Source organism: Bubalus kerabau, chromosome 20 (genome assembly GCF_029407905.1).
Source record: "Bubalus kerabau isolate K-KA32 ecotype Philippines breed swamp buffalo chromosome 20, PCC_UOA_SB_1v2, whole genome shotgun sequence".
NCBI lineage: Eukaryota > Metazoa > Chordata > Mammalia > Artiodactyla > Bovidae > Bubalus > Bubalus kerabau.
In genome coordinates, this window is record NC_073643.1 from 15,146,462 (window position 1) to 15,170,630 (window position 24,169).

The 24,169-nt window shown below is 46.5% G+C and overlaps 1 long non-coding RNA gene across 1 annotated transcript in view; it reads left to right on the forward strand.

Moving 5' to 3' along the window:
- Positions 1-18,906: 18,906 nt before the first annotated feature.
- Positions 18,907-24,169, forward strand: part of LOC129635260 (uncharacterized) — a 31,087-nt gene continuing 25,824 nt past the window's right edge. Inside the window, exons 1-2 of the long non-coding RNA XR_008706189.1 lie at positions 18,907-19,100; positions 19,289-19,387. This is a non-coding gene — a long non-coding RNA (uncharacterized LOC129635260). The remainder of the gene's footprint in view (positions 19,101-19,288; positions 19,388-24,169) is intronic.

The window sequence follows — 24,169 nt, forward strand, 5'->3', positions numbered from 1 at the left end:
AAGGTTAGTTCAGGGTCATTTTTCCCCTAAGGGTGAAGTTATATGAAAGAACTGGGTTGCCCAAGGTGAGATAGCAGCATGGAAGTGGCAAAGTAGGGGCTTTCAGTACAGTTGGCCTGAGTTTGTGTCCTGACCTGTGACTCTGGGGCTGTGTGACCTTGTGACCCGGAGTAAATTACTCACCTGCCTTGAGCCCTAGTTTCCTCATATGTGTAAAAGATCTCAGTTTGCTTACTTTAAAAAAAAAAAACTTTTTTATTTTTAAACAGCTTTCTTGAGATATAATTTACATACCATAAAGTTCATCTATTTAATGTGCACAATTCAGTGGTTTTAAGTATATTTAAGAGTTGTACAATCATCATAATATTATAATTTTAGAACATTTTCACCATCCCTCAAAGAAAAGACTAGTTAACAGTCACTCCCCATCCCTATCCTCCCCCATCCCCTGGCTCTAGGCAGCCACTAGAGCCACAACCATTTTCTGTCTCATTGTCTATTCTGAACATGCCATATAAACAGAATCCAGAATATGTGGTCTTTGCATTTAGCATAAAGTTTTCAGGTTTCGTCCATGCTGTAGTGTGTATCAGTACTTTATTCCTTTTCATTGATGGGTAGCATTCCATTGTATGGATATACCATATTTTATTTAGTCATTCATGAGTTGGTGGACATTTAGGTTGGTTTCACTTTATTCCTGTCTGTTTGAACTGGTGTATAGTTGATTTACAACATTCTGTTAGTTTCAAGTATATAGCAAAGTGATTCAGATATCTATAAAAGATGGGCACAATAAAGGACAGAAATGGTGTGGACCTAACAGAAGCAGAAGATATTAAGAAGAGGGGGCAAGAATACACAGAAGAACTATACAAAAAAGATCTTCACGACCAAGATAATCACAATGGTGTGATCACTCACCTAGAGCCAGACATCCTGGAATGTGAAGTCAAGTGGGCCTTAGGAAGCATCACTACGAACAAAGCTAGTGGAGGTGATGGAATTCCAGCTGAGCTATTTCAAATCCTAAAAGATGATGCTGTGAAAGTGCTGCACTTAATATGCCAGCAAATTTGGAAAACTCAGCAGTGACCACAGGACTGGAAAAGGTCAGTTTTCATTCCAATCCCAAAGAAAGGCAATGCCAAAGAATGTTCAAACTACCACACAACTGCACTCATCTCACACGCTAGTAAAGTAATGCTCAAAATTCTCCAAGCTAGGCTTCAGCTGCATGTGAACCCTGAACTTCCAAATGTTCAAGCTGGATTTAGAAAAGGCAGAGGAACCAGATATCAAATTGCCAACATCTGCTGGATCATCGAAAAAGCAAGAGAGTTCCAGAAAGACATCTACTTCTGTTTTATTGACTATGCCAAAGCCTTTGACTGTGTGGATCACAATAAACTGTGGAAAATTCTGAAAGAGATGGGAATACCAGACCACCTTACCTGCCTCCTGAGAAATCTGTATGCAGGTCAAGAAGCAACAGTTAGAACTGGGCATAGAACAACAGATTGGTTGCAAATTGGGAAAGGAGTACATCAAGGCTGTATATTGTAACTTTGCTTATTTAGCTTATATGCAGAGTACATCAGGAGAAATGCTGGACTGGATGAAGCACAAGCTGGAATCAAGATTGCCGGGAGAAATATCAATAACCTCAGATATGCAGATGGCACCACCCTTATGGCAAAAGCAAAGAAGAACTAAAGAGCCTCTTGATGAAAGTGAAAGACGAAAGTGAAAAAGTTGGCTTAAAACTCAACATTCAGAAAAGTAAGATCATGGCATCTGGTCCCATCACTTCATGGCAAATAGATGGGGAAACAGTGGAAACAGTGACAGACTTTGTTTTTTGGGGCTTCAAAATCACTGCAGATGGTGACTGCAGCCATGAAATTAAAAGATGCTTGCTCCTTGGAAGAAAAGTTATGAGCAACCTAGACAGCTTATTCAGAGAAGGCAATTGCACCCCACTCCAGTACTCTTGCCTGGAAAATCCCATGGGTGGAGGGGCCTGGTAGGCTGCAGTCCATGGGGTCTCGGATAGTCGGACACGACTGAGCGACTTCACTTTCACTTTTCGCTTTCATGTATTGGAGAAGGAAATGGCAACCCACTCCAGTGTTCTTGCCTGGAGAATCCCAGGGATGGGGGAGCCTGGTAGGCTGCTGTCTATGGGGTCGCACAGAGTCGGACACAACTGAAGCGACTTAGCAGTAGCAGCAGACAGCTTATTAAAAAGCAGAGACATTACTTTGCCAACAAAGGTCCATCTAATCAAAGCTATGGTTTTTCCAGTAGTCATATATGGATGTGAGAGTTGGACTATAAAGAAAGCTGAGCGCTGAAGAATTGATGCTTTTGAACTGTGGTGTTGGTGAAGACTCTTGAGAGTCACTTGGACTGGAAGGCGATCAAACCAGTCCATCCTAAAGAAAATCAGTCCTGAATATTCATTGGAAGGACTGATGCTGAAGCTGATACTCCAGTACTTTGGCCACCTGATGGGAAGAACTGATTCATTGGAAAAGACCCTGATGCTGGGAAAGATTGAAAGAAGGAGGAGAAGGGGATGACAGAGGATGAGATGGTTGGATGGCATCACTGACTCAATGGACATGAGTTTGAGTAAACTCCAGGAGTTAGTGATGGACAGGGAGGGGCATGCTGCAGTCCATGGGGTCACAAAGAGTCGGACACGACTGAGTGACTGAACTGAACTGATGTGTGTTTGTGTATACATGTTTTCAGATTCCTTTCCATTACAGGTTATTATAAGATACTGAATGAAGTTCCCCGTGCTATACAGTAATCTTTTTTACTTTTCTATTTTATATATAGTAGTGTGTATCTGTTGGTTTGCTTACTTTTTGTATATGCCTCACTTTTTGCAATATTTGTGTTCTGTTCAAAACTGGAATTATGATTTTAGAAAGTAAGTAAGAACTGAGCATCAGATTTTTAAGTCATCATTTTTAATCATGCCTTGGATTATATCCCCCTCTGGATCATGTCAGGGTATCAGGAAAAAGGGCAAAAATTCCCCAAGGTTTTATTATACTAGGCAGGATTGAGAAGAAGTGAAGATTTTGAAGAAAACAAGATAAATGAATGTCTCATTTTTGATGTCAAGAATCAGAGCACTGAAGGAAGAAAGATCCTAAAAAAGCTAAAAATAGTTACCATGTGATCCACCAATCCTAATTACTCCTGGGCATATGTTTGGAGAAAACTTTAATTCAAAAAGATACATGTACCTCATTGTTCATAGCAGCATTAGTCACAATAGCCAAGACATGGAAGCAACCTACCTGTCCATCAACAGATGAATGGATAAAGAAGATGTGGTATATATACAATGGAATACTACTTAGCCATAAAAAAGAATGAACTAATGCCATTTACAGCAACATGGATGGACCTAGAGATGATCAGATCAAGCAAAGTCAGAAAAAGAAAGACAATTACCATATGATGTCACTTACATGTGGAATCTAAAATATGACACAAAATGAACCTACCTACAAAGCAGAAACAGACTCACAGACATAGAGAACAGAGTTGTGGTTGCCAAGGGGGAGTGTGTTGGGGGAGGGATGGGTTGGGACTTTGGGATTAGCATATGCAAACTATTATATATGGAATGGATAAACAACAAGGTCCTGCTGTGTAGCACAGGGAACTATAGTCACTATCCTGTGATAATCCATAATGGAGAAGAATATGCGTGACTGAATCACTCTGATGTACACCAGCAACTAACACATTATATAAATCAACTATATTTCAATTTGAGCTTCCCAGGTTGCGCTAGTGGTAAAGAACCCACCTGCCAATGCAGGAGACATAAGAGATGCAGATTTGATCTCTGGGTTGGGAAGATCCCCTGGAGGAGGGCATGGCAACCCACTCCAGTATTCTTGCCTGGAGAATCCCATGGACAGAGGAGCCTGGTGGCCTACAGTCCACAGAACCGCAAAGAGTCAGACATGACTGAAGTGACTTAGCATACAGGCATGCTTAAATTAAAAAAAAAAAGATCCCATGCCACATTGAGCGTGCAGCATCATAGATCATTCTCAGCAATCTTGCAAATCTTAATTCAACCCAAACTTGTTCCTCTGCTTTTGCCCTCCTCAGAAAGAGCAACAGTGGAGGCCACTGGTGGCCAAGTACCTCACTCTGCCTTCAGCTAGAGTTTCATCCAGCAAGGCCATCGTCCCTGCACCAGAGGCATGGAGGCTGTGGAGAGCATGCAATTTGAGGAGTCCTCCACTGGTGGGTGGGATCATGGTGGGGTCGGGTGAGGTTCACAGCATTCCCTGTTGGGTGATGTCTCCTGACCACCCGCTTCTGCTGTAAGAGCCTGGGGGATGGGCTGTTATTGGGAGTGGGAGGGTGCTGAACCTGAACTCTGATGGACTTCTGCTGATATACTGGGTGGTCAGGATCATGGGGACTCTGAGGTTAGCAGATATCAGTGACCTCGAAAGGGTCCCAATATCCCCATATATAGAGCTCAGTGTACCTGATGCAGCTAATCCTAGAGAAGGGAGAAGGTGGAGCTTTTTGGATTCCAGGTGGCCTGTCAAAGCCTTCCTCAAAAAGGCTTCATTTACTGTTGGTGAGGGGTTTCTGACCCCAGAGGAGGTGCCCTAGTGCTCCTGCCTATAGCTCTTTAACCCGCGGGCCTTTTTGGAACATCTGTCAAGAAGAGCACGTAAGAAGTATCACAGAAGGACTTTGTTAAACAATGCCCTTTAAGAAACTTCTAGCTGTTGTAAGAATGACTATCATTACATTGCTCTTTGAGCATGTTTATTCCTCTCCGATAGAGTATATAGAGAAATCTCCCCCTGACAGTTGGATGCAAGTTCTTGTCACTGTTCCAAGGAGAAAATTCTCCCAGGAATGTAGTTTATGGAATCTTTCCCTAATGAGGCGGTTTTCCTGCAGGTGTTTATTGGCGAAGCCCTCCAGAGCAATATTATTCCCAAGACACTGTAATGTGGATAATATCCAACCTCTTATTCCCTTTCAAAAGGTAAACAATCTTGCTAGTTTGCTTGCTGTGGGCTGTACATGATGCTTTATCATCTTTACTAAGCAATGTGAGTTCAGGAAAAGATGAGATTTCTGTTTCTGGCAAAATGGAAGATTAGAAATTCTAAAACCCTTCTCTTATGAAACAACTGAAAATACTAGATAAAAATGCTTATGTAAGAAACACGATTTTACATGCAGGGATGACCTTGGAAGAAAATGAAGGAAGTCATCAGAGACCAGGGACGAAGTGGGTGTGGGAGGGAGGGCAGGGGTGCTGAGTGACAGTTGACATTGCCGGCTCCCCAGAGGCCCCGCAGCCAGACAGGAGGTGGGTGAGACTTCAGGCCTGGAAAGAGTCAGAGGGCCTTCTCTCCACTCAGTACAGAGTTAGGATTCACAAAGGGCTACACTTTAAAATAAAATTATTTGTCTGCATCGAGTCTTAGTTTGAGTTGAAGCTCATGGGACCTTTAGTTGTGGCATGCAAATTCTTAGTTGTGGCACATGGGATCTAGTTCCCCAACCAGGGATCGAACCCGGGCCCCCTGCATTGGGAGTGTGGAGTCTTAGCCACCGGACCACCAGGGAAGTACCAGGGCTACACTTTTAGTAAAAAAGTAAACCAGGAAAAACCCTCATTGCCAAGGAAAAATGCAAGGAAACACATCTGTCTCAGCATCGTCTTTATTCTGAGTAAGAGGGGAAAATTACCCCCTGGGAATCTATGGACCCAGGCTGGCCCTTGGGAAGGGTTGGTTATTTGTAAGATTTGAAATAAATGAGCTGAGAATTTTAATTTAATGTGGGCCCAGGATGGCTATCCCTCCCAATACATTGAAGAAGCAAATGGAGATCCTTTCTAAACTCAGAGAATCCCTCTGATGGAATTCTAATGATTAAGGGCTCACACACACATATATTAGAAAACTTAGCAGGAAACAAGGCAGCTTGAGAGAGTCAGGAGACGCCACTGTCCAGGAAAACATCTTCTTTTTCTCTGTACTGTTAGTGCTCCCAGCATTTCACTTTTTGTCATCAAATGTGAGTTTCCCCACCTCTACTTAGCAATTCTCTGACACCACCTGGGTGTCCTACAGTTTAACTCAATTCTAACCCTATTACTTGGAGACAGCATCAGATCCCACAATGAAGGGCTCAGTCCCACAAGATTGGCCCCACTTCAGCTGCCAAACAGAAGTGCAGGCTGTCCCCTGTGCTTCCGACAGTTGGACTATGAATTGGAGGTCCCCACAACCCCTTCCTTGGCTTCAGTAAAGTGTGAGAGTGGCTCAGGAGAACTCAGGAGAACAGAACTCAGGAGAACAGGCTACTCTCGCCATCACTGGTTTATTACCAAAGAATAGGACTCAGCAACAGCAAGATGGAAGGGATGCGTAGGGGCAGGTGTATGGAGAGGGGCGTGGCATATCCTGCCCTCTCCAGGGCCGCCACCTTGCAGAACCTCCACATGTTCACCATCCCAGAAGCTCTCCTGCTCCTTTGGTGAGGGTTTTCTTTCTTTCTTTTTAAATCATTTATTTATCTTTGGCTGTGCTGGGTCTTTGTTGCTGTGTGCTTTTCTTTAGTTGCGGTGAGCAGGGGCTGCTCTTTGTTGCGCCGCGTGAGCGCCTCACTGTGGTGGCTTCTCTTCCTGCGGAGCGCGGGCTCTAGGGTGCATGGGCTTCAGCAGTTGTGGCGCGTGGGCTCTGGAACGCAGGCTCGACAGCTGTGGCCCAGGGGCTTAGCTGCTCCGTGACACGTGGGAACTTCCCAGACCAGGGATCAGACCTGGATCTCCTGCCTTGTCGGACAGATTCTTTACCACTGAGCCACCAGGGAAGCCCTCGTGAGGGTTTTCTATTGAGGCCTCATCGCGTAGTCACGATTGACTAAATCATGGCCGTTGGCGACTAATTCAATTCTTCTCCCCTCCCTGGAGGTTGGAGGTCAGGAGGGGAGGAGAGGGGATATAAATGAAAATGCCAACCTTTTGCTCTCGTTGTTCCTCTGGCACCCTGCTCCCATCCTCCAGGCTTTCTAAAAGTCATTCCATAAACATAAACTTGGGTGTGGTTGAAAGGGACTTGTTAACAACAAAAGATACTAGAAGCTAATTCTTATCACTGAGGACATGCAAAGGGTTTTAGAAATTCTGCGCTAGGAAGGGATAAAAGCTAAATGTATTTCTTATAAGGCACAATGTCATCATACTATACTTTAGAAAAAGATGCAGTAAAATTTCAGAGATCAGAATTATCAGGTCCATACAGAATATGAAATAAATATTCCCACGGCTTTAAAGCATTTTTATTTATTTATTTGGCCACGTGCAGCTTGTGGGATTTTAGTTCCCCAAAAGCCGAAGTAGTGAAAGTGTTAGTTGCTCAGTTGTGTCCAACTCTTTTCGACCCCATGGACCATAGCCCTTGAGGCTCCTCTGTCCGAGGGATTTCCCAGATGAGAATACTGGAGTGGGTTGCCATTTTCTCCTCCAGGGGATCTTCCCAACCCAGGGATCAAGCCTGGGTCCCCTGCATTGCAGGTAGATTCTTTACCATCTGAACCATCGCCTACCTTTAGTTCCTCACCGAGGGATCAAACCTGTGCCCCTGCAGTAGAAGCACGATGTGTGTCTTGGGCCTTTATCTAATTCGAGTTAGCAGTGGAATGGAGCAAGAATCTGGAGTTTCTCACCCCAAAGCGCCACAGCCACTGCTCATCTTGGTGTACTCAATTCTTGCAGAGAAGTATTAAGAGTGGAGTTTAAAAAAGCCTAACCCAGGCTTGGTGACCCAGTCTTTCCTTTTGATGGGCAGGAGTGTTTACCTCTGAGAAAGCAGCCACGGGAATCCTGGATTGGGGCACAGCCTTGAGAGCCCACAGCCTGAGAAGAGTACATTGTAAATTGGTGGATGGATGTGCTCTGCCTGTGATTCAGAAAGCCTTTGCTCCACTTCTGGGTGCCTCAGCGTTTGCCTGGAGGGAATCATTAATCAGCTCGATCACCTTAATTAAAGCTCTCCAATATTTCATTGGAGATTAATATCTATTTGCAAAGAGCTGAATTTTCAACAGTTAGGTGCAATGAGCTCCAACTCTGAGTCACAGACACTCTAAATTTCATCAGCACCTCTGGGGCAGAGCCATGCTGGGGATGATTTGAAGGTCTCATGGGGCACTTTACCTGCATGGAATGATTATTCCTACTCTCCACCATCTCTACCGCTCACCTTCTACTACTCTTACTACTGTTGCAATGCACCAGGCACAGTACGAACTTCTCTTTCGTGCATTATCTCACTGAATCTTCCAACCCATGCAACAAGGTAAGACTTATTATCCCTATTTCTCAAATGAAACAGTTGAAATTTCAAAAGGTTAAGCAATGTGTCCAGCAGCAGAGCTGGTGAATATCATAGCCGGATTTGAATACAGTTTGAGTCAATGTCTTTAACCAAGATGCGAAGGTTTCATTATGTTTCTCTCATGTTTGGGGCCCCATGACATTCCCAATCCTTGACTTGGTAAAGGGATTATATCTGTTAGAATGCTTTCTGCAGCAAATACCTTAGTCAGGTCTCCATCTAACTTAAGTCATCAGGAAATATGTTGCCTCACACTCTCGGACAATAGTCCAGAGGAGGTGGGTATCAGAGAGGAAGGTAGGTGTCATCATGGTGGCTCTGGTACTGTGTCTCTGAGATAACTCTGGCTAGATCTTTCTCTTTGTGGGCTTCATCCTCAGATGGGCTTCCCTCATGGTGCTAATATAGTTGCAGCTGCTCCAGGCTTTCCTTCTGTATTCCAGAGGAGGAGAAGGAACAAACTACTCTTTAGAGTGAGGAAGGCTGTGATGTGCACAGTTTCTGGTGTCCTCTCACCTATTTTTTATGGGCTCAGTTGACCTTAAAGGTGATAGACTCTGTCATGACCATTACGTCTCCAGACGGGGCCTCTCCCCTTACCCTAGCAGCACTGCCATGGCTCACCACCAACTCCTTTGTCCTTGTCTTTTGGGGCCTAACAGGCTACCAACTAAAGCTAACTAAGTAGCTGGCCTGGTGTGTAGCTACAGTGGGAGAAATGGATCTGTGAGATACTATTCTATCTTAACATGGAAATTCTGTATTTTTAACTTGAAATGGAACTATGGGTAGACACTTGATACTGTGGCAGTGGGTGAATTATATTCAGAAAAAGATCCTTATGATGTTTGTCATTCAAAAAAATGTTTCTGGATGACTGAAACAAACTCAGTAGGTTCATAGTAAGAACACTGGACTACAGTTCAAAAGAATAAACAGAATTCTACCTGTGAGGGACTTAGCCAGAGCCTGGCATGTAGCTGTTGCTGAATAAACAGTGTCCACCATTGGCACCATCACCACCACCATGACTTCCACACTGGTGTGTTTATCAATGGTCTTGGACAATTTCCTTGAGTTTCAATTTTTGAATCAAAGAGTGTGACTGCTCTTACCTACAAAAGGGAAATTGTACCACCTTCTCTCTTCTTGCCCCTTGTTGGTTATTTTGTGTCTCACGTGTAAAAAGGCAGTGGATGTGGTCTGTCAACAGTAACGTATTCTTCAAATGGGTGGTAGTAGCTGGGTGTTTCACCAGTGCCTTGCTTTGAAGAATGAATTAATATTTTCAGGAAATGTTCACTGAGCATCCACTATTGCAGAACCCAGTGTTAGAGGTCAGTGTGGAGTTCACAGTCTCACTAGGGACAATGGATGTGACCAAGGATGTGCAATAAGTGTTATTAGATATGCCAGCCCAGCACTCTGTGGAGCTTGGTGGAGGGCAGCAACGTCAGTGTGAGTGGGACCAAGAAAGGTGTCCCGAGGCCAGGACATCGGAGCTGAGTCTGAGAGGGAAAGGGAGCTAACAGGAGGAGGTGGGCAGAGGCAGTGGGGACAGTCAGGGAGACGACGATGAGCATCACAGAACCGGACCATGTTCCTCCTGGCTGGGGTGTGGCACTGGGTGCCCTGGAGGGCAGGGAGAGGTGGGTGGTGGCAGGCCCCACAGGGCCTTGTATGCCATGCTAAGGACTGGGGACTTACCCAACAGTAAGCCCTTAGTGGTGGCATGGAAACCCACAATCAACTTAGCTGCTTTGTGGAAATGGATTGAAGAGGGAGAGACTGGAGCGCTGAGACCAAGGAGAAGGCTGTGCAGTAATTCAGCCAACAGTCATGAGGAGGGGGAAGAGAGATGGAGATATTTGGGTTTGATTTGGGAAATCAAATCAACAGGGCTTGGTGAACAACTGGATAGTGGGGTGATGGAGAGGGACCCCTGGGTGTCACCAGGTCTCTGGTTTAGGTTAGTGCCTGGAGCCAGAGAGACAGGAAAGGGAGGAGGAAGAACCAACTCTATGATGCTGAACACACAACAGGGGTCTGATGGATCCAGATGCCACTCAGGAAAACCTCCCAAGGATGGCTTTCATGAAAATCTGGATTTGAGGCTGAAGTGTCACCGTTGCTCAGAATCTCTGTGCTCCTCTCTGCGTCCTTGGTGAAGACGGCTTGGCAAACAGGACACAGCAGAGGCTCACACGGGTGCCAAGTGGACGAGTCCACAGATGCTGATAATTGGTATTCTGTCAACTGAGACAGGCAGCAGGAGGGCCATTGTGTTTTGTGGCATTTGCTTGGGGTGACTCAGAGCGATTCGAATGTCTCTTTGCTGCTTGCCGATGTGGCTGCATGGTAATGCATTCCTTTGTCTTGTCCAAATATTAATAAATATTTTGCATCAAGCTGCTGGGAGCCTTCCTGGAAGGTCTAAGGGCTTTGAGCGGGCTCCGGCTGAGGGAGACTTGATCTCTCCCGGGGAAGAAGCTGTGTCTCTGTGCTGCACACCAAGCCCCTCGGCGGAGGGTTTTAGAGCTGCTGCTGGTGAAGTGAGAGGCCTCTCATGATTCTTCCAGAGGTGGGGCCTGGCTGCTGTACCAGGGGCAGGGGCCAGCACCTCTGACTCCCGCCAGAGCTGAGCCGGGAAAGACCCAACGGTTGATGCAGGCACCTGAGGTGGAGCTGGGCATCATCCCTGGGAGCTCCGTTTGCTCCCACCTCCCCAGGCCACTCACTGCTTCGGATTGTGGACAAAGAGGTCCTGGATGGAGGGACGGAAAGCCATGAAGAGGGTGTGTTGGTCCAGGCGCCAGGCTAGGTGTGAGCTTTTGCTCATCTTTAATGTTCAAAATAGCCCCATGAGGGAGACTTTCATTCCACTTAGAGACAAAGATCTGGAAATCAGCAGATGCTAAGACCCTGTCTAGGACTCCATAGTGAGTCCAGAGCTGTGATCTCCCCGCAGGGCTGTCTGATATTAAAGCCCATGCTCTTTTCTCAATCAGATGCAAAGAAGAGAGGACAAGATCCACAGGCAGCTAGAGTGTCAGTGAGGATTCCTTGTGTAAAATGGATACAGCACCTCAAAATTCCACTCTATTCCCAGGGAATAATAAGCAAGATTCAAACTGCTGAACCAATGGAAACCATGAAAACTAAGGGCAGAGTTGGGCCCCAAATAACCTCAAAGTACTAATAAAAGGCCAGATCCAAAAGGATGATATAGCACAAGTGTTATATATTAGATTCTTGAAAGTACCATGGACTAGACCAGCTGATGCATTGTATAGGCACTTTACACATAAAATCTCATTTAATGAGCACTGCTACCCAATGAGGGGCTTCCCAGGTGGTTCAGTGGTAGAGAATCTGCCTCCCAATGCTGGAGACTCGGGTTAGATCCCTGGGTTGGGAAGAACCTCTGGTGGAGGAAATGGCAACCCACTCCAGTGTTCTTGCCTGGAAAATCCCATGGACAGAGGAGCCTGGTAGGCTGCAATCCATGGGGTCGAAAAAAGTTGGACACGACTTAATGACTGAGCATGCATGCACACATCCAATGAAGTAGACACTGTTATACCATTTATAGTCAAAAAACCAAAAAACAACCCAGGTGTAGAGAGGGTAAGTAATTGATTAAGGTCACACTACTAAGAAGAGCTGACTCATTGGAAAAGACCCTGATGCTGGGGAAGATTGAAGGCAGGAGGAGAAGGGGACGACAGAGGGTGAGATGGTTGGATGGCATCACCAACTCAATGGACATGAGTTTGGGTAAACTCCGGGAGTTGGTGATGCACAGGGAGGCCTGGCGTGCTGCGGTTCATGGGGTCGCAAAGAGTTGGACACGACTGAGTGACAGAACTGAACTGAAGGTAAGTAAACAGTGAATCCAATCTGACCCAGGACCCAGGTAGTCTGATCTGAATCCCACCCCCTTGACTACTATGAACTTGCTTGGGCAGAAAGATTAGATGGGCTCCCGTTACCATCAGGGAGGAAACAAGGATGCTCAACGTTGCTACTGTTACTTAACAACTTACAAAACAGAGGAGACAGAGCAAAGGAATAAACAGAATTAAAGCTGAGCTCATCATTACAGATGATATTATTATCACCTATTAAAAGAAAAACCCAACAGACTCAATTGAAAAACCATTTAGGATAATATAAGATTATAGTATGAGGGTCATATTTTAAAATAGCAGAATTGATTATTTTTCTATGTTAGCAATAATCACTTGTAGATTTTACTTTAAAAATCCCATTCAAAAGAGGAATACAAATATAAAAATCTTAGGGATAAACTTAACCAAGAAAAACACAGAAACAATATATAAACAGAGGACAGAAGTTTTACTCACATGAATAATTTAAGAGGCATGCCAACTTAAGAGTGGGAAGACCCAATAATTATGGATGTCAGTAATTCCCATAATAATTGCTGAGTTGCAATTCTGTTAATTCTATGTCAGTATGTTATTTTAATTGATATAATACTTATGCATGGGATGACAGTAATTTCCAAATTAATGGTTTCATACACCTCTTTTAAATATCTATATATATCTCTATATATATATGTATGTATTTTCCCCTTTGGCCACACTGTGTACCTTGTGGGATCTTATTTCCCTGACCAGGGATTGAACCCAGGCCCATGGCAGTCAAAGCGCTGAGTCCTAACCACCGGACCACCAGGGGATTCCCTATATTTTTAATATAGATCTTTCAAGAGACTTAATATGTGTTCTTGATTAAAAAATCAAATTGTACAGAAAGGTTTATAAACTGTTTCTTACTTCATCCTTCCCACCCCCACTCTTCTGAGATGAATCTTATTCATACGTTTAGCTATTTCTTTTGAAAGTTACTTCATATTTTAAAATAGATACTGATCAATTTCGGACATTCATTGTTGACCTCCTGACACATGGGGACCTAGCTCCCTTCCACTACCTCTCCATCTCTCTCCAATGGCCTAATATAATTATATCACTCTTTATGGTTTCTATGGGTTACATTGATCACTTTCGGAAATACGCTTACACTTTTTTTTTGGCTGCATCACTCAGTGGTGGGATCTCAGTTCCCTGACCATGGATTGGATCTGGGACAATCAGCATCGAAAGGACTAACCACTAGACCACCAGGAAACTCCCCAAACTGTTTCTTGTTAGGTCAGTAATAGCGTCTTCTGCCTCCTCATTTGGTGAGATGAAGGTGTTAACATCCCTACAGATCTCCTACCCCGTTTCCACTCCATTATCTGTACTTAAATGTCCACATCGTCAAGGTGGAAGATGCGTATGTTGTATTCCTTCACCCTGAGTCTTCTTGGTAGGTACATTTTTTAAGTGGAAAATTGTTTACGTAGCACTGTTGTGACTACGTAAACACTGTTCCTTGCAGAGACAACTAGTGTGTTGTGATCACGGCACCTTCCTTGAACAGGCTGCTTTTATATTTTCCTAGAGTTAAAAAGATCTTTTCTTTTGTTTTTAAATTACTTGCCTTCGGTCCAAATTCTGGGCGGTATACGCTCTCTTAAATCTCATCTCCAGACTCCAGCCTTCCAACCTCTGTTGCTGTCTGAGCTGCTTGCCCATCTCTCTGACTTCCCCTCACCCTTTCTGCTCTGTTTTGTGGGGGCCGTGTCCACTCCCTTATTTGGGGGGTTAACATCTTAGTGAATTCCTAACAGATGGGAAGTAAATTTTCTCTTTCACATAACTAAAAAATGACTCTTCATTCTAATTCCTAATGGCTTTAACTCTCATTGATTAATAATTGTCTGAATCATTTCATTCAGGGCTGCAAACTGGTTATTTTTAAATCTTTTCACTCCTTCTACATCTTTTAGCTGGCATTCTTCTGTAAAGAAGATTTTTTTTTAAAATCATCATTAGGTGTAAACTGCTACTCCTGAAAAGCAGAGGGTTGCTTAATTCTTCTCTTTTAACAACTTTCAGAATAAGGAGTTGGTGAAAGAATCACAGGTCAGGTCTTTTTTTCAGCTGTTTTGTTTTTAAATGCCAGTTGAATGCATTATATTTGTGAAAGTGAAAGTGTTACTCACTCAGTCATGTCCTACTCTCTTGCGACACTATGGACTGTAGCTTACCAGGCTCCTCTGTCCATGGGATTCTCCAGGCAAGAATACTGGAGTGGGGTAGCTATTCTCTTCTCCAGGGACCTGCCTGACCCAGGGAGTGAACCCATGTCTCCTGCATTGCAGGCAGATTCTTTACCATCAGAGCCACCACGAAAAAAACATAAAGCAGAAAAACACTGGCGACCCTTCTGTGTGGCTGATGGATACGCAATCCACTGTGACGTCCGGATTCCTTCCTGTCTGAGGATCAGAAGGACATGGAGAGTCCTGCACTGACACATTCAAATCCCAAGCCTCTGCTTCAGGACAGGTAGAGAAAGGGAACAGATCTCACCTCCTGGGAAAGCTTCGCGACCCCTCCTGTGGCATCTCACAAAGAATACCCTTAGCACCAGCTCGACCCACTGTCATTTGGGCATTTTAAAATTTCATGCTCCAGATGTTTTTAGGATAATTGCTCTGCCCAGCAAAGTCGTGTCTACCTTAGCAAAGGTGTCCTCCTCCCCGAACTCCCCTCCCCTCCCCAGCCCTGTCCTCATATGGGGGCTTGAATTAAAGGGAAAAAAAGATCCCTAATGATTCTCCAGTCCTATTTGGTTAATTTGTTGTGTTGCAGTGAATACCCCTGGGCTTGGAGTTCATTGGAGCTTTGCAGTAAAAGGAGAAAAGGAGGACATTTAAACTGTTTTGGAATCCTCTTGTCTCTTCAAGCAAAGATTGTAATTTCTGGTTCAAAGGAACTCTGGCACAGACAATCTGCCTTATTTTGATTGTCCCAGGGGAAAAAATATAACCACCACCCAAAGTGGCCTCCTTTCCTGGTGTGTGTATACATTCGCCTGCCTCTCCTTGGCTGTAGATTTAATTTCTCTCTCAACACAGCTGTGGGCCCTCTGCTGTTCCGGACCCTGGGCTAGACACAAAGAGTGTGGCCACATCTCGGGGTGGACAGTGATTTCCATACTCTCCCCCGAGGGACTTTCTTTGGGCAAGGCAAATTGCTCACAAAGGGTTTCCTCATCAGGGAAACGACAGGGTGCAGCTTGGCAGAAGTCCCGTGTGGCAGTGTCCTGCACAGTGTGGGCATCCAGCAGGCGGTCGATAAACTCACCCCGTCTTCCACAATGGCAATCCCCCAATCTCCTCTGGACCTGCAGTTCTGTGCCTCCATCTGTAAAATGGCGGGGATCAAGGGCAGTGCTTCCTGGGGAAGCAGATGGGAATTCCCTGGACTCACAGGCAGGGACTTCAGCTGCTGCTCATGAATGGGAAGAATCTGGGGAAGACTTCACCCAGAAGCCTAGCTCAGGGAATGAGGCCACCGGAACGGTGGAGCTTATTACTCCCATGATTCCCACTGGCTTTGCCATTTTTTCCTTTCAAAATGAAGTTACATTTATGCATTTCCCCCTAATAGTAAAAGAGTATGAAAAATTCAAACACTACAGAGAAAGTCCAAGTCCTTCTTTCCCATGAAGGGAAATACTATTAATAGCTGGATATAGAAATGTAACTGAGGTTCTATTACATATACGTAATCTCTGATTCTGTTCTCTCTTGAAATGTATATATTTATGTCTGTGTGACCCTGTATCACCAGCCTCTTCCCAGGTTGGCCTATATTTACATGGAATTCTGTTGTCTGGAATTCTGGACCCCCTTTTCCCTCCTAGCTGGTCTAAGGCCCTGATGCCACACACCTTCGGACTGCTTGGGGCATTCTTGCCAACTTCTCATCCTAACAAGTTTTCCCAGGAAGGAGGGCTGGAATGAGTCTGTCTCTGTGGTCGCATGTTTTCCTCTCCATGAGTACTGACCACAGTGAAACAGGTATTGTTTGTTTACTTGCTAAGTCGTGTCTGACTCTTTGCAACCCCCTGGGCTGTAGCCCTCCAGGCTCCTCTGTTGACAGGATTTTCCAGGCAAGAATACTGGAGTGGGTTGCCATACCCCCAATTAGGAGGGCACCCACATCATTACAACCCTGACTTGTGTTTTGAGCCTGCCACTATCCATGAAGTGTTTCCTCTGCTGTCCATTCCCAGAGAAGGCAAGTCTGCAAAGCTTTAAACCAGATCTCTGCTCTTCTGCTCAGGCTTCGTTTTTTTTTCCTTCCTCGTTTCATTTATGATTGGAGTATAACAGAGATGCAGGAAAGTGCACACATCTGATATTTACAATAACCCATAAATCGTATTGGAACCATCGGTATATCCACTGCCCAGGTGGAGGCGCTAGTCATAGCAGCCTCCTGGGTGCTATCTCCTCTTGGCCTCTTTTACCGCTGCCTACATGGGAGAATCTCTTCTGGCTGCCTGTGGGGCCAACAGTACCAGGAAGCGCATAGCTGGGCCAGTGCATTTCTTACCCCAGGGGTCAATTCCTCACCACCCCGACCCTCACCCCCGACCTTCTCCAGAGAAGTCACCACCCTTGAAGAACCAGCCAGCTTCTTAGTTCTTCCCATCTCCATTTTCCTGAATCTCCACTTTGGCCTGGACCCAGGTCCACATCCGAGCTCCCAGCAGCACCACCCCACCCTCTGAAGCCCCAATATAGTCCAGAAAGGGTTAAACTCAGGCGAGCACCAGCTCCACGCAGTTAATCCCGGATTCTCGGCACTGATCTCCGCGTCTGTCATTTGCATTTCTCTCTTTTGTGCGGCTTTTCTTCCTCCCCGTCTGCGGCCCGGCGCCCGCATTAGCATACGGAGCCCGGCGCGGGCTGCAGGGACCCCGCTGCGCGCCAGCCTGTGCGATCTGCAGGCGCCATCAATTTTTCAACACTTTTCTCATTTCTCATTACAGTCAGGCCCATGCGGCTCCGCACTCAACACTCCCTTCGACCGTCCTGCCGGTGAGCTGGCCAACTCGCCGGGGGCTGTCACGTCCCTCCGTTGCACGCCCTCGCTTGTTGGGGCTCCCGCCGTAATTAATCACAGTATTAATCCTGGCCAAGCTTGTCTTCCTGAATAATTGTGTCAACGCGCTCCGGTGTCTGGGCCCAACAGAAATGCGACCAACTTTGAGCACTGAACGGTATCCCTGCGCCCAGGACCGCAGTGAAGGCCTGAACTCCTTGCTTACCCCTTGGCGCGCGCACACACACGTGCAAGCACACACGTGAACGCGCGCCGGCTTGTACGGCACTTCCAGGCACAGGCTCTGCACTGAGCGGGAGCCACTAGTGAGGAGCAGAATGTTGGAGCCCACGGGAAACCGCGTTTCTTCTCAAAGTAGGCCATATTGTAGGGAAAAATGGGGCACAAGAGGATGGTCAAGTCTCGGGTTTCCTTCAGTGCCTAGACAGTCGCCAAGGCAGGGTCCTTGGCTTTGGGCAGGAAAACATTCAAGAGCAAGTGGTAGTAAAGTAAAAAAGGTTTATTTAGAGAGAGACACTGGCAGAGTGGGGATCCTCTCAGAAGGCAGGAGCAGCCCCGGGAGATACATGCTCCACAGACAGAGCTCACAAAGGTGAGAACAGGCCCTGAGGTGTGGGGGTGGTTAATTTTTAGGGGCTGGACAATTTCATAGGCTAAGGAACGGGAGGAAGTTCTAGCTCTCTTGGGGAAGCAGAGGGGATTCTAAGAGTTGGGCCACAGCCCATTTTCGGGCCTTTTATGGTTGGCCTTGGATCTGTCATGGCGCCCAGGGATGTGCCATTTAGTGTATGCTAATATAATACAGTGAGCACATAATAAGGCTCAAAGTCTCCCGGAAGTCAAGTCTTCTGCCGTCTTGGGCCTAGTAGGTCCTAACCGGTTTCGGTTGTATCTGGTCTTTAACGGTTGTGTCATACTTTTAATGGTTGTGCCCTACTTTTAATGGTTGTGCCCTACTTTTAATGGTTGTGCCCTGCCCCCTTCCTTCCTGTCTCAGAAGCATGGCCATACCATGAAGTTATCTTTAGGTGCGGAAGTGGATGGTTGTCATAGCGATGTGTGCATTATTAAGAGAGTGTTGTTCATCCCAGCAGCTAATCTTATAATGAAGCTGCCTCATTATCAGGTTGAGGCAAAATAGGCTTTTCTCTCCTTTTTGCTGGGGGGTGGGGGGGTGGGGCTGGGGTCCAACGGGGTCCCAGGTTCAGCTGCATGCTGGACCACGGAGTCCCAGCATGCATCTTTTGTTTGATTACCCTGTCCTTCTTCCCTGCTCTTCTCGGGGACATATGCAGGATGCCGGGACTAGGCAGGGCTCCTGGAACCTCTGTCTAGGGCTCGTCCCATCACCAGTGCCTGCTAGAGTTTGTGAAGCACTTAAGAGCAGCTGAGAACTGTGTTGGCCCAGGCACCTGGAGCCTGCGTGAATTAAAATTCCAGATTGGCCTGCAAACAACTGATTGCTCTGCTTTTCTTCTGCACCTGTTTCTCTTGCCTTCGCAGCCCCAGGAAATCAACCTAAAGGACCAGCTAGTGCTTTTTGTATCACCGCCACCATTTAGTGGGGACATCTTTACTTCCCAGTAGTCACTGCAATTTTGTAATTTTTAAGATTCATTAGAAGTCCATCATCACCTCAAGTTTGGGTGCCTGACGACTCTTTCCTTTATAACCAGATGTCAGTTAGTTTTAAATCATTTTGGAATTGTTTGCCTTTGCTTTCTCTGTCTTTCTTTTTTTTTTTTTTTTTTTGGTAGATTGTTACAAAGGTCTGTTGGGTTCGAGTTTAGATTTCATGCCACTTGTGAATCTCAGCTTCCCTTTTCTTTTATAATTATGCTGTTTTGAATTTTGCTCACCATTTAGGTTAGGGGAGCATTTTCTACAAAGGAAAAGGAGCAAGCGAACAAAGTAAGCTGCTACCAAGTCCACCATCCAGTGCGATGGTTGTCATGGATCTCAGAGGTGAGTGCAGAAAGGAAGCGGCTTGTCCCTTACTTGACTCGGTGTCATGGTGAGCAGAGTTGCTGCCCTTCCAGGGATGGCCCTCGGGATGCCCAGGTGCCCTCAACACTGCCTGTCTCCCGTCCACCAGTTCTTCCAGAGCCTTCAGCAGCCTGCCCTGCAGCCCTGTGAGGCTAGCATTTTGTGGTAGGTTTTTTTTCAGAGCACAGTCCATTGACGTGAGGATCACCCAGGGTCTGATTAGAAATGCAGATCCTAGAGTTCCCTGACCAACTGGAATTGCCATTTTCAACAAGTTCCTTGAGTAAATATGGTGCCCATAGATTGTTTTTTATGAGCCTCTGTTCAATTTAACAGTGTGCTTCCTTTTTCTTTGCCTCCTTTTAAAAGTAATATAGGGAGATGGTGAAGCTGGTTCAGTGAAAAGGAGAAATAATCCTGAGTTGCCAGGCTCCCTCCTCAGGAACTCCTGACATTTTTGGTTTTTAAAAATACTTCTTTTAAGAGACATTCTTCATTTATTGTTATATTGTTGTTGTTGTTTAGTTGATAGGTCTTGTCCGACTCTCTGCAACCTCACGGACTGTGCCCACCAGGCTCCTCTGTCTGTGGGATTTCCCAGGCGAAAATACTGGAGTGGTTACCATGCCCTCCTCCAGGGGATCATCCCAACCCAGGGACTGAACCCATGTCCCCTGCATTGCTAGGAGGATTCTTTACCACTGATCCAGCAGGGAAGCAGTAACTATTTATATAAACTGCTTAAAAATCTGTAATACATTGTTCTGTCACTTGCTTGCTTCCCCATGCGATGTATCTTGGTTATGGTTTCATATCAACATATTGAGATCTTCCTCATTAAAAAAAAATGGTGGTACAGTACATTTTGTATGGGACGTTTTATGGGTTTTGGTGCTATTTCTTGTCTCAAAGCCAGAGTTAGAAATGGTTCTTAAAGAGAGTTTGAGCTGATATTTAAAAGTGGCAGCCACAAGCCACCCACTGAGCCCCACACTGGGCGGCAAGTTCAGGGCACCTGGGGAAGCGGCAGAGGGCTGTTTCCTTTTGACCAGGGGATTCTCCTTTCTGAGACAGTTAAAAACGTGGGCCTCGTGGTGATTCTGTGAGTGTCAGAAGCCATCTCTATCAGGACCTCATTTTCTCCTGAGAGCTGATGGCATGGTTGTCTCCTGGGTTTGGATGCAAACCTGGGCCAGCCATGCCCTCACGGGACCTGGCTGAGGCGGGGCCTTGGTGGGTGTGCGGTCAGATGCCACAGGGGCAGAAAGTGCCTTTCCCAGCACAGCGCCACCGTGGGGGTGGGGACGGAAAAGCAGGAGCAGTGCTTCTTGGGCAACTGCCAGTCACAGCAGTCATTGTACAGAAAGGCTGATGAGAAGGAAAGCCAGCGTCTCCCGAATCGTAGTCAAACCTGAACTCAGAGTGTGAGCAGAGGGGCTGGGCAGCGCTTCTCAAAGTGCAGAAACCCTGGTGTCAGGAAATGAGGAAGCCAGTCCAGAAGGCGAGGGCACAGGGAGGATCTGGAGGAAACGAAGGACTCTCCTCCAGTCACTTGGGGAAGAAACAGTGGGATTTCACATTAGGACTGCATTGTACGAGGGATTATTTTTAATGTGTCTCATAAAGGTGGAAAAGAATAGAAGTGAAGAAAGGGTTAGTCACTCAGTCGTGTCCGATTCATTGTGACCCCATGCCCATCAGGCTCCTCTGTCCATGGGATTCTCCAGGCAAAAATACTGGAGTGGTTTGCCATTCCCTTCTCCAGGGGATCTTCCTGACCCAGGGATCAAACTCGGGTCTCCTGAGTTGCAGGTGGATTCTTTACCATCTGAGCTACCTGGGAAGCCCGTAAAGGTGGAAGGATGATATTAAAACAATGGAAATGGATATTTGTATTTTTAGTTCCCTCATTTTTACTACAGTGGTCCCCCCTCTACCCCCAAACCTTCCAAGGATTTTAGGGGACCAGCCTGAAATAATTGTTTCAGAGACAGAAGTGACAAGCAGAAAGCAGAATGTAGCCTGCCGGTTTCTTCCTGACTTTGGGCTCTGCAAACTGGGGCCCTCGGGGGATGGCGGGGACTTGGGCATAGACGAAACGCTAAGGGGACATAGCATGAGGGAGGGGGATGTTTCAGGGGAGACGGCTTCTCCCTGGGTGGGGATAAAGGGAGCCAGAAGCAAAGTGATGAAAGGATGGACTCTGGTGGTCCTAGAGAGAGGGACCCCAGCTCTGGTTTCTTGGTGTAGCTTCGGGGAAGCAGCCAAAGCCAACACCAGTCGATGAGACCTGAGAGGAGGCCTCTGTGTTCTTCCCTGGGTGGAGCCCTGGGGAGGTGGGAATGGCTATATGGAGTGTTTCAGAGGATTCTGTAACCCCCGTGTGGCCTGGCACAGAAACAGAAAAGAGGGCCTGAGTGAGCCAGAGGACAGAACACAGGGCAACTCAGCCACAGCTCCGTAGCCTGGTGGCTGGGATGTTGGGGTGGGGATGTCCCTGCTGACACCTCAGGGGGCAAGTGAAGGGCCCATTGGTTAAACCGTATCCATCCATCTGTCCTTGCTATGCCTTCACCCTGCAGAAATCCCCAGGAACCTGGACCTAAACCACATTAGTGTGAGTTTCTCTGGAAACAGATCCCGAGACAAGGATTCACCTGTGCATGCGTGCTGAGTCGCTCCAGTCGTGTCTGACTCTGTGTGACTCTGTGGACTGTGGCCCGCCAGGCTCCTCTGTCCATGGGATTCTGCAGCCAAGAATACTGGAGTGGGTTGCCATGACCTCTTCTAGGGGATCTTCCCGACCCAGGGGTGGAATTTGAGTCTTTTGTGGCTCCTGCATTGCAGGTGGATTCTTTACTGCCTGAGCCATCAGGGAGTGTAAGTAGTTTATTTGGGAGGAGATTCCAGGAAGTAGAAGTGAGGGGGTGGGAGGAGTGAGTCAGGAAAGGAGGAAAAGCCAGTGGAAGGGGCAGTGATGAGCAGGTTAGCCCTGCAGAAGCTGGGGCTCAGTTTCTCTGGGGACCCTGGGATGGTTGGGTCTCAAAATTGTCTTCCTAGATGATCTGGAGGCCAGGGCGCCCCTCCACTGAAGCAGCAGAACAGAGAGGTGTGGCGGCTCCTGCTCGACTTGGGTGCTGGCAGCATATGGGGACCATTGTGGACATGTCATCTGCCACTGGGCTAAAACCACGTGTCTGGGGAGACATGCTGTGGAGCATCTCGAGTGCCCGCTGTGCAGCCTGGGGAGGACAGGGCCCAGCAGTTGCCTGAGTTTGGGTTACCATCGCCCTGGTGGACTGAACTGGAGAGAGACATTAAGTTGGGTACTAGAAAACTCAAGAAAATTACATCTGTTAGACATTGAGATTTTATATCTGCTTTTATATGAAATACAGGGTTAATGTCAGTCTAGTATCATGGAAAGAAAATAAATTTCAGAGTCAGATCAGCAGTGGATTTGAACCCAGGTTCTGTCACTTAGTGGCTGGGTAACTGACAGTTGGTCATGTTACAGTTCTAACCTTGACTCCTGCGTGTGTCAAACCAGGAATTAGGACACTTAGCTTGCAGGTTTTGAGGGGATTAGCAGTGGCTCATGTGAAAGCCCCAGTGATTGGTTTTCAATAGGTATCATTTTACTGAAGCTCAGTTTTACATGAAAGTAGTTTACAGTTTTACATTTTATTAAATCTCCTTTACCTGCTGTTCTTCTCCTAGAATCTTCTTGTTATTGAAAAAGTTCTTAGCAAAGCGATTCTTTCTGGGTACTGTTGTAAACAGTTCCTAAAGGAGTGAACCCCAGTGTCATTGTCCTCATGGCCCTGGAGTCTGGCACAGTCATACCAGGGAAGCAGGACACTTGGAGAGTGCCTACTGTGTCCTTTCTGTCCAAGTGTGGCGCACGTTACGCTTGGGCTTGTTTTCCCGGGTGACCTTTGGGTATTAAGCATTTGACTTGGGTATTTGGTTTTGGCTTGGAAGCCGTGTAGCAGAGGAATCTCCTTCCTTTCTCCTTTCCAGTATCTCTCCCCACAAGCCAGTAAAACCTGAACGTTCTGTAGTTCACCGCTGCAAGTGGTGAGATGTGCATCTGTATTAGCAAAAGCCAAAGCAACTGCAGCTGGATGGACTGTGATCAAGGCGGAAAAAATGGGCAGTGAGGTGGCTGCACTTCCTGGTGTACAGCCCTCGTTAAAAACTGGCTGACTCTGTGGAAAGACTCTTGCAGACAGAATGTCCGCTGTCCTCAGAAGGGCTGCCCTGGGAGTGCGTTGTAGCCCTTGTGCTGAAAGCAGGGTGTTCTGGGCATCCTTGTCCCCCCATCCCCCATGATGCCCAGCATGGTGAGCCTTTGCTCCCTTGAGTGGCACTCACTTTGGGGCCACCTTGATTAACATCATAAATATCTGGGCACACTCAGAACTCTTGGTAGCCCCTCCTCAGCCACAGTGGAAGCCTCAGGCGTGCTTCTGTGAAGTCCCAGGAGTTCAGTTCCTGAATCTGGCAGGGCGTCACTTCCAGCTCCTCTTTTGAATTCATTAGCTTTCATCTGATGTCCTCAGGTTCCATTCCAGCTGGAGTCGGCCTCTCTGCTCAGTCCTTTGGCAGAATATCAACTTGGTTTTTCTGTTTTCTTTTCACCCCAGATGCTTTCTCTTAGCTGCACTACCCAGGCTTCTTGCTCTGAGGGAGTTTATCTCACTCTGTGAATCACCGTGTGTATTAGTCAGTTTTTGTTGCAATAGTGCAGCATAACAA